The sequence below is a fragment of the Pseudorca crassidens genome, chromosome 17 (assembly GCF_039906515.1).
Source record: "Pseudorca crassidens isolate mPseCra1 chromosome 17, mPseCra1.hap1, whole genome shotgun sequence".
NCBI lineage: Eukaryota > Metazoa > Chordata > Mammalia > Artiodactyla > Delphinidae > Pseudorca > Pseudorca crassidens.
In genome coordinates this window covers 28,244,674-28,259,372 of record NC_090312.1, presented here as the reverse complement: position 1 = coordinate 28,259,372, position 14,699 = coordinate 28,244,674, and the positions used below count along the sequence as shown (strand labels likewise).

The 14,699-nt window shown below is 38.4% G+C and overlaps 1 pseudogene; it reads left to right on the top strand.

Moving 5' to 3' along the window:
* The window catches only part of LOC137210721 (voltage-dependent N-type calcium channel subunit alpha-1B-like), a 154,272-nt pseudogene that overhangs the window by 48,327 nt on the left and 91,246 nt on the right, over positions 1–14,699 (top strand).

The window sequence follows — 14,699 nt, the reverse complement described above, 5'->3', positions numbered from 1 at the left end:
TCAAATGTTGAGCTTTCAACACCACCACCCACCTGTCTGAATGCTACTACAGAAATCCAGGGAGCATTTTCTGCTACTAAGAAAATATAGAATTCAAATTAGCCGCCCTGCTAAATACCTGAATTCCAAGAAACTGCAAAAACGCATGTAATCTTAATGGAAAAATACTAACCAGAATTCAATACAAAATGGTACAATTCAGAGAAAAAAATTCTCTTTAAAGAAAAATAAGGCAGAATATGAGCCCTAACTCAAAGATGTATTTACCACAGAAAACTTAAAAATTTTAGGGAAAAAAGGTTTTATCCATTTTCCAAAAGGAAAACACATACACACACACCCACTAAAGAATTATTCAAATCTTTATCAAAATGTGTCCATACCACAGAAAATTGTACTTATGAAATTATTTTCAAATTAGCAGAAAATACCTCTTTTCTCAAGTATTCCCTTTCCCCAAATAGTTCATGAAGATTGGTGCTTACCCACTTCAAAATGATGAATTCTGCTCCTAAATCTCTGATAAATAGAAAATTATAGTGTCTTTTCCAGCCGCTAATAGATTTTGTCATTGTTGTAGCCGTTGGCCCCAGCTTTGCTAAAATATTATTGCCACCAGGAGAGCCCATTAACAATTCCTGGAAACTAAAAATAGACTCCAGGTAGGAAAATAAAGTCTAACCTTTTATTCCTTTGCACTTAGTCTCGTTTCACTTGCTCGTAGGGAGCCGTGTGACGAGGCCTCGCAGCTGCTTCTTCAGACCGGAGCTCCTAGTGGGAAATGGCTACGCAAACGCCTCAGCCGGAGAACGTGTGCGGAAGCGCTGCTCCCGACACTGCAATTCAAGATGGTGGCCGCGGGCTGTGTGCAGAGCCGCTGCGCCCGGCACCGCGATCTAGACCCGTAAGCAGCACAGCTGCGCCCACTCTCCAGAACTCCACCCCCTCCCCAGCTGATGAGGTGCCCTATAAAGCAGCCCCGCCTCCCGCCTTTCAGGAAGAGTATTCTGGAGCGTGAGCTCGCACTTCTCCCTCAGTTCTTTCATCGAAGAATAAAACTCGCCTTTGCTTCTGAACCGAACCTGGTCTTGTTCTATTGGCTCAAAGGACACCAGGCAGAAGGACCGTTGTTGGATCCCACTTAAAAGGGTCAGTAACGTTATTTTTCAAGAATACTTTCATTGTCTGCTTAAAATATCTCCTACTTGGGTCTTTAATGTTTCAACTGCAGCTTACACTTATATCATCTAAAATTTTTCCGGAAGTACATCGTTTTAGGTTTGGCAGGTAGGCATGTGGAAATGGGTGAGAGTGCATGGTTTCCGGGTGCAGCCACACCTAAACTAGAATCAAGTATTACCCTCAGTCACATATGTAGGTCCTAGACTTGAAACCAGATTATCAGTTCAAATTTCAACTCTGCTGTAATGGATAAGAGCTCAGACCTTGGGGGCAGGTTGCTTAAACTGTTGAGTCCGTTGCTAGCTGTGTGACCTTGGACAGTTCACTTAATCTCTCTATTCCCCATATTCCTTAACTCTAAAATGAGGATAATAAGAGTTCGTATAATGTTATTGTGATGATTAAATGAGTTTCTAAAATTAAAGACTTTAGGACAGTGCCTTGTACATAGGAATTGTCATATAAATATTAAATTTTAACCATTGAGTTCTCCTTAGGGGGCCCTTGGTTTATTTCTTAATCTATTGAAAATGTTCAACATTTAAATTCCCCTCCTTCCAAGAAGATCCTTGTTCCCTGTGAAGTTTTCCCCAACTTTCCTGAGGTCTGTGCATTCCAAGATACTTTTGGTGTGGTAACTTCTGTCTAGACACTAAGATTCAATTTCCTTTTTCCAGGCCAATTGGGAAGATTCTGAGAGCTGACTTAAGATGAACTTTCTGAAAATAAAACTCACTGACTCCAAGCTGACAATTTTAAAGAGCAGCTTCTCTAGCAAATGTTCATCCTAACAGGGCACACAGCTACATGAGAACTTTTACAATATGGACATACTTCAATACATGTGCTCAGTCAACTATCCATAAAGCTGAAGTATAATGTTAGTGAAAACACTGAGCTTTGGACAAAGATGGAGCGTCCAACCATCTTCTTTTCAGTGGTGGATCAAAAAGATGTTAGGGCTTCCCTGGTGGTGCAGTGGTTGAGAGTCTGCCTGCTGATGCAGGGGACTCGGGTTCGTGCCCCGGCCCGGGAAGATCCCACATGCCGTGAAGCGGCTAGGCCCGTGAGCCATGGCCGCTGAGCCTGCGCATCCGGAGCCTGTGCTCCGCGACCAGAGAGGCCACAACAGTGAGAGGCCCGCGTACCAAAAAAAAGATGCTAAAATTTCTATGTAAACATCTCAACCCTGCTCAAGAATTTGGATAATTCCTCTGTTGAGACAGGAGAAGACAATATACTTATAATTATTATTCACTTGAGCTATTAACAAGCTTCACAGTAACTCCTTTAAATTGTCCAATGTTGAGTCTATGGCCATACCACCCTGAACATACCCGATCTCATGTAAACTATCCAATGCTGAGGTTCAGGGAGTTAATAGTAAACATTGCACATTTATCTATTGGATGTAATTATTTAGTACTATTAATTTAATATTAGAGATTGTGGACCAGATTTAGCACATTTTACTATTTTTTCTTACATTCAATGGCCAAAAACTTTAGTGATTTCTTACAACAAATGCTGTTATTAAAATTATACCATCATGATGATGCTTGCCTTCCTTTTTGTTAGGTGTTCAATTACTTTGAGGTTTATAATTAAATTTATGTCAAGAATACTGGCAATTGTATACTATTCTTAGAAAAATATGTATCATTTCTACCCCTTCCCACACACAAACTCCCCTACCCAGTTAATTTCACCATGTTAAATTCATTTAAACACAATCCATCTTCCCTTTATGTAAACATGTCACCAATACGCATGTGCAGTTCTACAGTTGTCAGAGCTATAAAATTATGTAAAAATGGAACAAAACTATGTATTTGAAAATTACTTATCATCATTTACATGCATTTTTATCTTCCCTACTCCTTTTCTTTTAAAAATATTAACTTTTTTCTAAAAGAAAAAACCCAACATTCACGAACTAACGTAGTTTAGCTCCTTTATTTCATAGAATTCTAAAACAAGCAACTAAAAACTGAAACCTATGAGAAATCAAGAGTGCGAGCATACTAAGAAACATATACCAGATGCCATAATTGGAATCAGAATTGGGATTCATCTCCATGTTTGTCTGATGTAAATATCTGGATAATTTTCCATTAAGAGAATTTTGTAAAGACCTAAATAAATGGACGTCCGAAGGTGCTATGTCTGGTGAATACAGCGGATGAATCAGAACTTCCCAGCCAAGCTCTAACAGTTTTTGCCTGGTCATCAAAGAACGTGCAGTCTTCCTTTATCCTCATGGAAGATTATGCATTTTCTGTTGACTAATTCCGGATGCTTTTCGTCGAGTGCTGTTTTCACTTGGTCTAATTGGGAGCAGTGTTTGTTGGAATTAATTGTTTGGTTTTCCAGAGGAGCTCATAACAGAGGATCCCTTCCAATCCCACCATATATACAACATCACCTTCTTTGGATGAAGACCGGCCTTTGGTGTGGTTGTTGGTGGTTCATTTCTCTTGCCCCACGATCTCTCTCATTCCACATTATTGTACAGTATCCACTTTTCATCGCCCATTACAATTTGTTTTAAAAACAGAACGTTTTCATTACGTTTAAGTAGAGAATCACATGTGGAAATATGGTCAAGAGGTTTGTTTTCACTTAACTTATGTGGAACCCAAACATCAAAGAGATTAACATAACCAAGCCAGTGCGAATGATTTGCGATGCTTGATTTGGATATTTTGAGTATGTTGTCTATCACCACGTGGTATAACGTTGATTTTTCTCAATTAATGTCATGATTTGATCGCTATCAACTTCAACTGGTCTACCCGACCGTAGAGCATCATCCAGCAAGAAATCTACAGCACGAAACTTTGCAAACCACTTTTGACATGTTTCTTCAGTCACAGCACCTTCTCCATATACTGCCCAAATCTTTTTTTGCATTTCAGTTGCGTTTTTACCTTTCTTGAAATAATAAAGCATAATATGCCAAAAATATTGCTTTTTTTCTTCCATCTTCAATATTAAAATGGCTACACAAAAATTCACGAATTTTGATAAGCCTTTTTTTTTAAATGCATGCTGATATGACAGCTATCACAATACAATCTAAGAAAATTCTTTTGAATGAAGTTTAAGACAACTAAGCACTACTAGAGCCATCTTATGGAAAGCACCGAGTGAACATTTTGGCCAACCCAATATTTAAAAAGAGCAGCCTGGAAGTATATCTAAGAAAATATACATTTAATACACGATATTGGGGAAATTTACAAGAATTTTTAAAAGATAACTTATTTTAAACAAATAGTCTTGGGATAACTGATTACTGGTGTAATGAGTTACAATGTATACTATTACTGCTTCTAAGCATATTAAAAAAAAATGACTGGATTACTATTTCATTCTCTGTTAGGCTCCTTGTATTCTTAAAAGCAGCCCATGGATAATTTGAAAACATATATAGATCATGTCAATGTCTTACCATGTCCTTTTCTTGTCTTTCCATTCCATTCAGCATAAAAACCAAGTCTTGTAAGTGGTCTGAAAAGCCCTAAGTAGTTTTTTGTTCTACCTCTCTGATCTCTTCTACCACTCATCCCCACTGCTTCCTTTGGTCCACCCACACTGGGCTTGTTGCTGTCCCATAAGCATGGCTCATGTGCTCCTGTCTCAGGGCTTTTTTTCTGTTTCCTTTACTTGCAGTTCTCTTTTCTCAGAGTCCTGTGACTTCTTTTCTCCTTCAAGAATATGTATATTGCCACCTTCTCAGAGAAGTGTTCTCCTTCCACTTTAGAGTATCACCTTCTGTAAGCCAGGACCTTTCTAGTTTATTCACTACTATATCCCTAGTGTTTATATCAGTGCCTGGAACAGAACAGAGATTTGTCTGTTAAAATACGTATCTGGATAAATGACTAAATGAATGAATGAATAAGTTTATGGTTTAACTCTTTCAGCTTTTATATTTTTTAAAACCAAAATCGCTGAGCTTGTATAAAAAGTATGGGCTTTTAATTTTATTGTTGTTGTAATGTTGTAAATTCAAGCAAACAATTTAAAATAAAAAAGCTGACCAGTGACTTTTTTTCTGTTTACAGTTCTATTGGAAAAGCCTTATTCTAAATGACTGGAATATTCTGACCCAATAGAGTGTATTGCAATGAGTATAAAGCAATTGTGGATGAGAAATTACCAAAAAATAGAAAAGGTCAATTAACAAATTATCATGCCCCAACATTCATGTTCCTAGTAACATTTTGGGTCCCAAAAGAGATATTCTTTCCTCCTCAAGCATGTGAGCAGTTTGCCTCAGTTCAGAATTTGTTTTCCCAGAATAGAAATCCCATGTAGAAAGCAGCCCTAGACTTGCATAGATAAAGCTTTCTCCAGGTTCAACCAGTGTCCAGTGAGTAAACTTAGACATTTTCAGATACCCTGCCATCCTAGTCTAGGGTATTAAGAATATATTTCTGAGGTCTCGTCTGTGATAGTGGTCCCTTTTCCTAGTGCTTGAAGACATAACATGTCTTATTTTCAATTTAATTTAATTTTGGATAATTTCTATCTCAAAGATTTAAAACAGAGGTTGAGATTCTGAGCGAAGAGTGAGTATTGCCATCTTCATTTACCAGCTCTGATTCATGGCTCACTATCTTCTTTCTCACACCTTATTAAATTAAAAGTAAGTGCTCTCACTGTCTGAAGGGCTCACTACTTCTACACTCTGTTCAAATTACTATTGATGGCACTAGTTTTCCAACTATGTTGTCCTAATGATAGTTTATTTCTGGGAATTACTTTACTTGTCTTGTTCTAATGGCTTCCCACCTTAGTACCCTGTAGCCATCTGCGCCTCTTCTTCATAAGATAGAGAACTGGGTACTGTAATCTTCAACCCCTTGGCAGAAATTTTTCCCCATTTTGCAATTTTTGAAACTTCACTCTAAGTGACTCTTCTGCCCTGTGTTCCCCCAAGATTTCCGTAAATTGAGCTAAGGTTAATTGCATACTGAGCAAGGCTCTTCAATATTTCACTCTTCTTGTACAATGCAAAACAGAAATGGCTAGTTATCTCAAGTCTTTTTCGTGTGAAAAGACATGTTAATAGTCAGTGGCAAAATTCCTGTTTGAGGAATGGCAAAAATGTTTTGTTTGTTCAAGAAAAGTGTCTCCACCATGTTTAGTTCTTTGATTATGGGCCACTTGGCGTTTCTCAATTTCTGCACTTCAGTTTGCTGAAATATTTCCTAGAGCAGAGAGTTCTCAAACTGCCTCTCTTGGTATGAAAGAAATAGAGAACCCTACAGAACATTGGCACAAACTTTGTTGGGATTTTTTTTCCCCACCCCCACTATCCTAGGTGGGATAAGCTTTCACACACAAAAATGCAGTGATCAATCAGGACACATCTCATTATCATGTTCCAAGGGCAGGAAGTCTCTACTGAGAGACTTCAGTGGTTTGTTTTCCAGATAAGCTGCCTGAGTAACAAGGTATTCAGATGTAGGCAGAGGAGACAAATCTTACGTGGACTTGATTCTTCTGCCAATTAGAAAACAAAAGAAAATGAAAGTACTTTTTCTCTGATAAGTGATGTCTACAAAAATCTATAGCAAACATAATTATTGGTGATTTCTTAGAATTAAGAACACTTTAAAGTCAAGAGCGTAAATCACCAGTATTATTCAACATCATACTGGATGGAGTTTATAGTGCACTGAAGGGCTTTATGAAAATCTTTCATAAATTCAGAATTTATTGTAATATCCACTAAGGATTTCAAGGACAAATATAAATTGAAAGTGGAGGCTTAATTCTCCCTATTGAAAATAAGGAAGGAGATTTCCCTTTTCTCCTTTTCATTAGATTATCTACTTTGGAAAATCTGTAATTTTAAGTACTTTCTCCTCCCCTTGAAATGACAGTAAATCATTTTGAAGACTAGGTTGGCATTTTCTTAGTTTTATGACCCAGGATTATCTTTCTCAAGGACCTGAGAGCCACTTCTTTGAAATGTAAAAATCAAGGGTGATATTGCCCCAGTATCCCAGTGTCTGTGGGAGGGAAGGACCTAACTTCCCCTGGGCACCTTGCTCTCAGTTGCAAAACTACTTTCTGCCATAAAGATATGAGAAGTTTGCTCTTCCTCGGGATAAAGCCTATTAGCAAACACAGATAGTCACCTCAATTACCAGGGAAAGTTAAGACGAACAATGTGTGGCAAATGGTGCCCTCAAGTACTCTTACATAGTGATTGTTTATCTTGAGAAATGTATGTAAAGGGTTGTGTCTGCTTGGCTATTGTTATGAACCAAATATTTGTGTCCCCTCAAAATTCATATGTTGAAACCATACCCCCACAATGTGGTGGCATTAGGAGCTGGGGGTCTTTGGCTGACAATTAGAATTTCATGAGGTCATAATGGTGGAGCCTTCATGCATGGGGTTAGTGTCCTTATAAAAGTCATGAGAGAGCTTGCTTCCCCTCTCTGCTCCCTGCCGTGTGAGGATACAATGAGAAGTCAGCAGTCTACAGGGTTCTCTCTAGATCCTGACCACGCTATCACTCTGGTCTCAGACTTCCAGCCTCCAGAACGGTGAGAAATAAATTTCTGTTGCTTAAAAGCCACCTAATCTGTGGTCTATTGATTACAGTAGCCCAAACGGACTAAGACAGCTTTATAAGTGGATGAGATTCCATCCTATCTTTGCAATCTCTTAGCAGACTTCATGTGATGCACATCACATCTGGTTTACTGCTTATTCAATAATCAAACTGTTTTTTTTTCTCCACTACCTTTGTGGAGAAGCTTTCCAGCTTCTTTGGGGAGAAGATCTTTTTAAATTCTATTTTCCCAACAGGATGCAATGTCAGCAAAAATGTTACCAGAAAAATTAAGTTGGTAAATATTCCATGACATGGCTTCTTGAAAGTCAATTCCCCAAGAAATCATGATTGGGTTGGTGGTGACGGAATTTTGCCTGTGCAGGAAGCAGTTCTGCCAAGTTTTGCAAAGCTCCATACCTCAAGTCTTATAAAGCCCAACTATTTCACCTAAAACTCTAGCATCTTTGCCTAGTATGGGCCAAAACCAAACAAGCAAGCAAACAAACAAACAAAACGCCCCAAAACCTTTAGAACTCTATGGAGATTAAGGGAACAGTTTCCTACTATATTACGAGTACATTTGCTATTTTTTTCTACACAGTGCTTAATAAGAAAACTAGGCATCACCTATGCAAAACTGCACTGTAATCATGCAATGATGACCAAAATGTGGATATGAACGATCATTCAAAACCTACAAAGAGGAGGTATGGAGGTCTGCCAAGGACCTAATATATACAGAAATGTAAAGAAATGAAGTGACACGGTTCATTAAAAATTGAAGTGTGTGTACATCCAGATTTGATCCAGGTGCAAGCAAATGAAAATAATAACACTAAAAAATCAGTGGCTTAAATAAGTGATAACATCTTTTCTGTCTCACAGAACATAGGGAAGGTTACTATTCTTAAACCAGGAAGGCTCAACACTACTACTGTTTTCAGAATTCTGCACACTAAAGGAAGAAAAAAAAATTTGCTAAATCTTAGGAAATCCAAAAAGATCTTTTTATATTAATTCTTCAGGGCAAGGGTTGCTTCTACTTCCATATTTACATAACGAAAGAAGGTTTTCTTTTCCTCTCAGAATAGAAAATATCCTCAAAATGACTTAGCATGTCCATCTCTAGGCAGAAAACAGGTTGGCACAATTGTTTCTAAATTCCAAAGCACCAGAGGCTTTCTGTTACACTCAAAATTTTAATAAATGGCCTGCATTTATTGCAGTGTGTAACTCTTATCTTGTAAAATGGTCCTTCAGTTCATATTTGTTCTGTTCCCTTGACCCTACAAGGATTGAACTCATTAGTTCATCCATAATCTAAGACTGTGTCTGTCTCAATTTCAGTGATGACCTTGACATCATATCCCAGGTGGGATGATTTTGATAGGAAAATATACAGCTGGATGTTGAAGTGTCCTAAGCAATGGCAGAAGACATCAGCTGTTTTCATCAGTCCAGAATATTGTCTCCTTTTTGTTTATTGGCAAAGTAGGATCTATCATTTCTTTAGGGAAATGAATTATCCCTGGAACCGAGCAGAACCCTGCAGCTGCCCCCTCCCCCCCCCCAACTACAAAGGCCCCTCCGTGTGCCCTGACCCTTGTTTGTAGAAAAGCTGAAGTCTCCCAGATCTCTCTGAGGCACAAAAGAGCAGGTTCAAGTAGTTAATGATTAGGACAATAAGAATCATAGACTCAGTGTGCATTTTACAGATATTATAACAGCACCAGAGGGTAAAAGCTAACTGCTTGATGACCAGACTACAGCCATGATATAAACTGCTCCATCTTAAGCAGTACTGAATATATGGCTAGCACAATTCCAATAACGGGCCTTAAGAGAATGAGATTAACACTATTGCTCATAATAATCTATATTTTTGTGGATATCAAAATAATTATAGCTTGCTCTGCCTATAAATGTAAGCAAGCAACTAAAATTGTCAGCAAAGAGAGCTATAGACCCATATTGACATCTTCCAGTCTAAGAATATGGTGCCCTGTGTCAGCATGAAAAAGTTACAGACAACAGACCTTCACTCATAATCCCATAGAAACGGAATGATGTTCTGACAAGTGGGGATTTGCAAGCAGCTTTTGGCAGGAAAGAGCTCTCTGAAGGAGGCCCCTTTTGTCCTGTCACTTTAGCAAAGCTATATTGTAACTAACCTTAAACCAGGCATTTCCATGCTCTACTCATTTCCGACTCAAACGCACTTTTCAGGTCTTTGGCTCAAACACAATGTTCAAGTCTTTTGATCACATGATACCTTGCCTAACCTGTTGGTTCTATCCATAGATCAAAGAAGTAAAAATGAAGAATAAGTAATTAACAGATGACCAGATCTCTTCCCTAGCTTCCCTTTCAGTAATCTCTCATACAAACTGTGTGAGGTAGCTTCTAAAGAAACATCACAAGGAGTTGACAACCCTGCATGCAGTAGGAGACAGAAATGAGTCTGATCCCCTAACTCAATGATTAACTGAGATTACTTCCCCTCTTCCCTTTAAAAACTTTCATGGCCAAGCAGAATCTTCAGAGTTGTATTTGAGACATGGGTCTGCCTTCTCTCCCAAAATGCTGGCTTTCTGATTAAAAGCAATGTTTTTTATTTCTACCAACACTTGCCTCTCGAGTATTGATTTTCAAGCAGCGAGCAGCTGGACCTGAGTTTGGTAAGATCCTCACACTTTTGGCTTAGGTACGATTATTAATTACCAAGCTAATAGCACATCCACCCTCCACTCCTGGGATAGTAGTGGTGGGCACATGCGACCCAAAGAGGCTAAACAGAATTTCTCTCGCATATTTATTTCTTGTTAGAATTAGACACTTACAGACGTCAGTAAGAGGCCAGCTAGGTTGTAGGCAGTATACTACCTAAATGAGATTCTTCTTGCTGTTCTTCCTGTTTTTCCTAGAGTCTGGTATATATTTTTCTTAGATTTTGTAAGCTTACAAGCATGGTTGATTGAATCGTTAGCCCAGATTATTCATCTCTTCCATCATCTAATGCTCAAGCCACGGACTTACCTTGGGTCATATATTTCCCTTCATCTTGTATTCCCCCATACCTCTACCTTGGTTTGGGCTATATGAATTGCTTTCACCAAATAAGAATCCTTCTGAGTCTGGGACTTAAGAAGTCCCCCCCACCCTGCCACGATTCTGCTTACCATTTGGCACCTCTGCCATCACCAAGATAATACTATACAGACTTGAGAAAAGCTGCTGCTCCCAAGAGGATGAAGCAGAGCCACCATCAAAGACAAAGACAGCCAAGTGCAACCTAGATCAGCCACCTGTGAGCCATCCTGCAGTAAGTGAATAATAAGAAATCAATGCTGTTTTAATCCACTGCATGTTGGGGTGGTTTGTTTCGTGGCAATATCAGATTGATACACTTAGATCCCTTTGCACAAATTCTCTTTTATTCCCTCAAAATATCCAGGTCTCATTTCAGCTACTGGTACCAACAGAGCACTGATACTGATTTAATAATTAATAAAATTTTTATGTTAGTTTCCATCCAATAAAGACCTAGGAGTTGCTAGGAAATTGTGAGCAGGAGTGAAAATTCCTTGATTATGACATCCTGATTTCAGAAGTAGACTCTCATTCTAAGGGATTTTCCCTACCCCTTGGAAAACTTGGTCTTGTTCTTGAACTTTCAATATTTTCAACAAATGCTCCTGGAGTTCACCCTGTTACTTGTAATAATAATGATCTATATTAAACTGGAAATTAACTGATTATTACAGATACCAAGTTTTGGGAACAAAAATCCCACTCCTGTTGAAGCAAAGCTTATGATCACTGAATGTATGATAAAAGGAACAGCTGCACAGTTATTCAGTGAGTTTAAACTTCATCAAAGCTCATGTTCAGGAATATCTAAACTCTCAAGTGGATAGTATGCACTGAAGTGAGTTGTCTAAAAATGATTCTGCAGAGAACAGGCCCAATTTGTTTAGAACCATATGTTTACCCATCCTTCCATAATTTTTTTTTTTTTTTTACTATCACTTGCTCTGTTAAGATATCCTTCATTCTAAGGATAGACAAATCCTTAGAACATAGTGAAACTTCAGTGTTACCCGCCCAGAGAAATGATTGGAGGCAATGAAGGGGATGTTCATTCACTGCAAATTATCACTGTCAGGGCTTCCCTGGTGGCGCAGTGGTTGAGAGTCCGCCTGCCGATGCAGGGGACGCGGGTTCGTGCCCCGGTCCGGGAGGATCCCGCATGCCGCGGAGCGGCTGGGCTCGTGAGCCATGGCTGCTGAGCCTGCGCGTCTGGAGCCTCCGCAACGGGAGAGGCCGCAACAGTGAGAGGCCCGCGTACAGAAAAAAAAAAAAAAAAAAAAATTATCACTGTCAGTTGCACACACTGAGACTGTATCTAGTAAAGAGAATGTGATGATCCTAGCACTTTTCCTCAACCTGCTTATACAGGCTCCTGCTAAGGGAAATTTGCCAATCAGAACAATCAAGCTAAAAGCCATAGTGAATACTATTATATTGGCAGAAGAAAAAGAATGTTAAGACTAGTTTGGGGATACACCAGAATGGTTAAGACCATAGACTCCAGAATCACATTACCTGGGTGTTAGTCTCCATCTGTCACATCTGTTTTGTGAATTTGGGACACTTATTTACTCTTTCTAATTTACTTATCTGTAAATGGGATAAAAATAGTATCTACTACATAGGACTTTTCTGAAGATTAAGTAAGTGTATATTTATAGTGTGCTTAAATGACTCTTGGCACATTAACTAAAGTGTCTAACTTTTAGCCACTGTTGTCATTATTGCTGCTGCTACTGTTGTTATTATTATTCATTATTCTTAAATACCTAGAGATCGCAAGGACCAAATTTTTAAGTTGTTTAAAATTCTTTGCTAAATAAAGGTGGAAAGAAGGATAAACCTAAAACTTTTTGTTTACCATGTGCCAAGCACAGTGATAAATATTTTATATGAGCTAAATCTTCCTGGAGAAAAACAGAACCAAGTAAGGCAATGCCACCCAATTAAGTCTATAACCGTGCTCACTAATTTGGTAGCTGCTAGCCACTCTTGAGCATTTCAAATTGGTCTAGTGCATTAATTTTTTTTTAACATCTTTATTAGAGTATAATTGCTTTACAATGGTGTGTCAGTTTCTGCTTTATAACAAAGTGAATCAGTTATACATATACATATGTCCCCATATCTCTTCCCTCTTGCATCTCCCTCCCTCCCACCCTCCGTATCCCACCCCTCTAGGTGGTCACAAAGCCCTGAGCTGATCTCCCTGTGCTATGTGGCTGCTTCCCACTAGCTATCTATTTTATGTTTGGTAGTGTATACATGTCCATACCACTCTCTCACTTTGTCCCAGCTTACCCTTCCCCCTCCCCTAATATTAACTAATTTAAATTTAAAGTAAAATCTGAATGTTTCAATTATTTGAGAAAAAGTATGTTTGAAAAACTTGAATTTTTTTTCATTGTAACTTTTATGAAATCTAATAGATCAACATTTCTGATAAAATTTAGTGTCCAGATTGAAATGGCTATAAGGGCAAAATGCACACTGGTATTTGGAAATAATACAAAAAAATGAAAAGTATATTATTAATAGTTTTATTATACTGATTACATTTTGAAATAATATTTGAATATATTGGGTTAAATAAAATATACTATTAATTTCAACCGTTTCTTTTAATTTTTTAAATGTGGTTATTTTGAAATGTAAATTACATTCTATTTCTGTTGGTCAGTGATGGTGTGTGACCTCAGCTAGACCCTGAGTACTTCTCAGAAAGCTGTCAGTTTTCCAACCTTGCTCACTCTCCAGTGAGCCATCGAAGCAAATTCAAATGTCTCACTCTTCTCAAATTTCACCTCCTATCACCTCCCACTCAATCTGTTCTAATTACCTCATATCCGTCTGCTCACATAAAGAAAGAGGTCTCATACCTGCATGGTTATCATCTTTTCGTCCCCTCCCTTCTCTCACAGCGAAAGAAGATTCCTCCTCTTGTTCATACCCAGGCCCAAACATTTTGGGGTTTTGTTTTTTTCATCTTCTCCCAATCAATCTTCTCAAATACTGATCCCTTCTCTCCCCAGTACTTTCAATATCTCAATATTTAGTGGTTTGTTACATTTATTATCAGAATTCAAGACACACAAACCCTCAGTCTCAGTTTCCCCTCCAGTTATCAATCTAGTTTTCCTTTTTATAGTTACAAAGCTTCAGACAACTGGACACACTCCCCTATCAATTCCTTTCTCTTTAGTTTCTGACAAGCTGAATTTGGATTTCTGATATCATAAAATAGCTACTTACCAATGTAAACAAGTATTCAGGTGGATAGTTCTCATTTCTTATTTTGACTTGCCAGAAGAACTTGGGGTAGTTGGCGTCCATATTTTTCTTGGCTTCTGGAATACCATACTCTTCCAATTAGCTATAAGTCTCTGTGATTTTTCATATAAGCATTACTGCTTCTCAGAGTTTTGCCCTGTTTCTTTTAACTCTACATTCTTTTTCTGAGTAGTATTATAGACTTCCACAGCTATAATTAGAATCTATATACTGTTGATTCTGTAATAAATTTCTTCAGCTCAGCTCATAATCCTATACATGAGAACTGTGCATCCAAATTATCCCTAGTTTCTTCCAGTAGTACATCAAAGGTATTGTGGCAGGCAGAATACGCTTCCCCCTGCCTCAATGTCCAGATCCTGGTCCTTAGAACCTGTAAATACATTACCTCAAGAGGCAAAGGGACTTCGCACATTTGAATAAGGTTATAGACCTTGAGGGGGTGATAGTGTTTTAGATTTTGCAGATGGCCCCAACTGAGACAAATGAGTCCTTCACAGCAGAAAACAGTTCCCAGCTGTGATCAGAAAGCCATCTGAGCGTGGAAATAGGATCA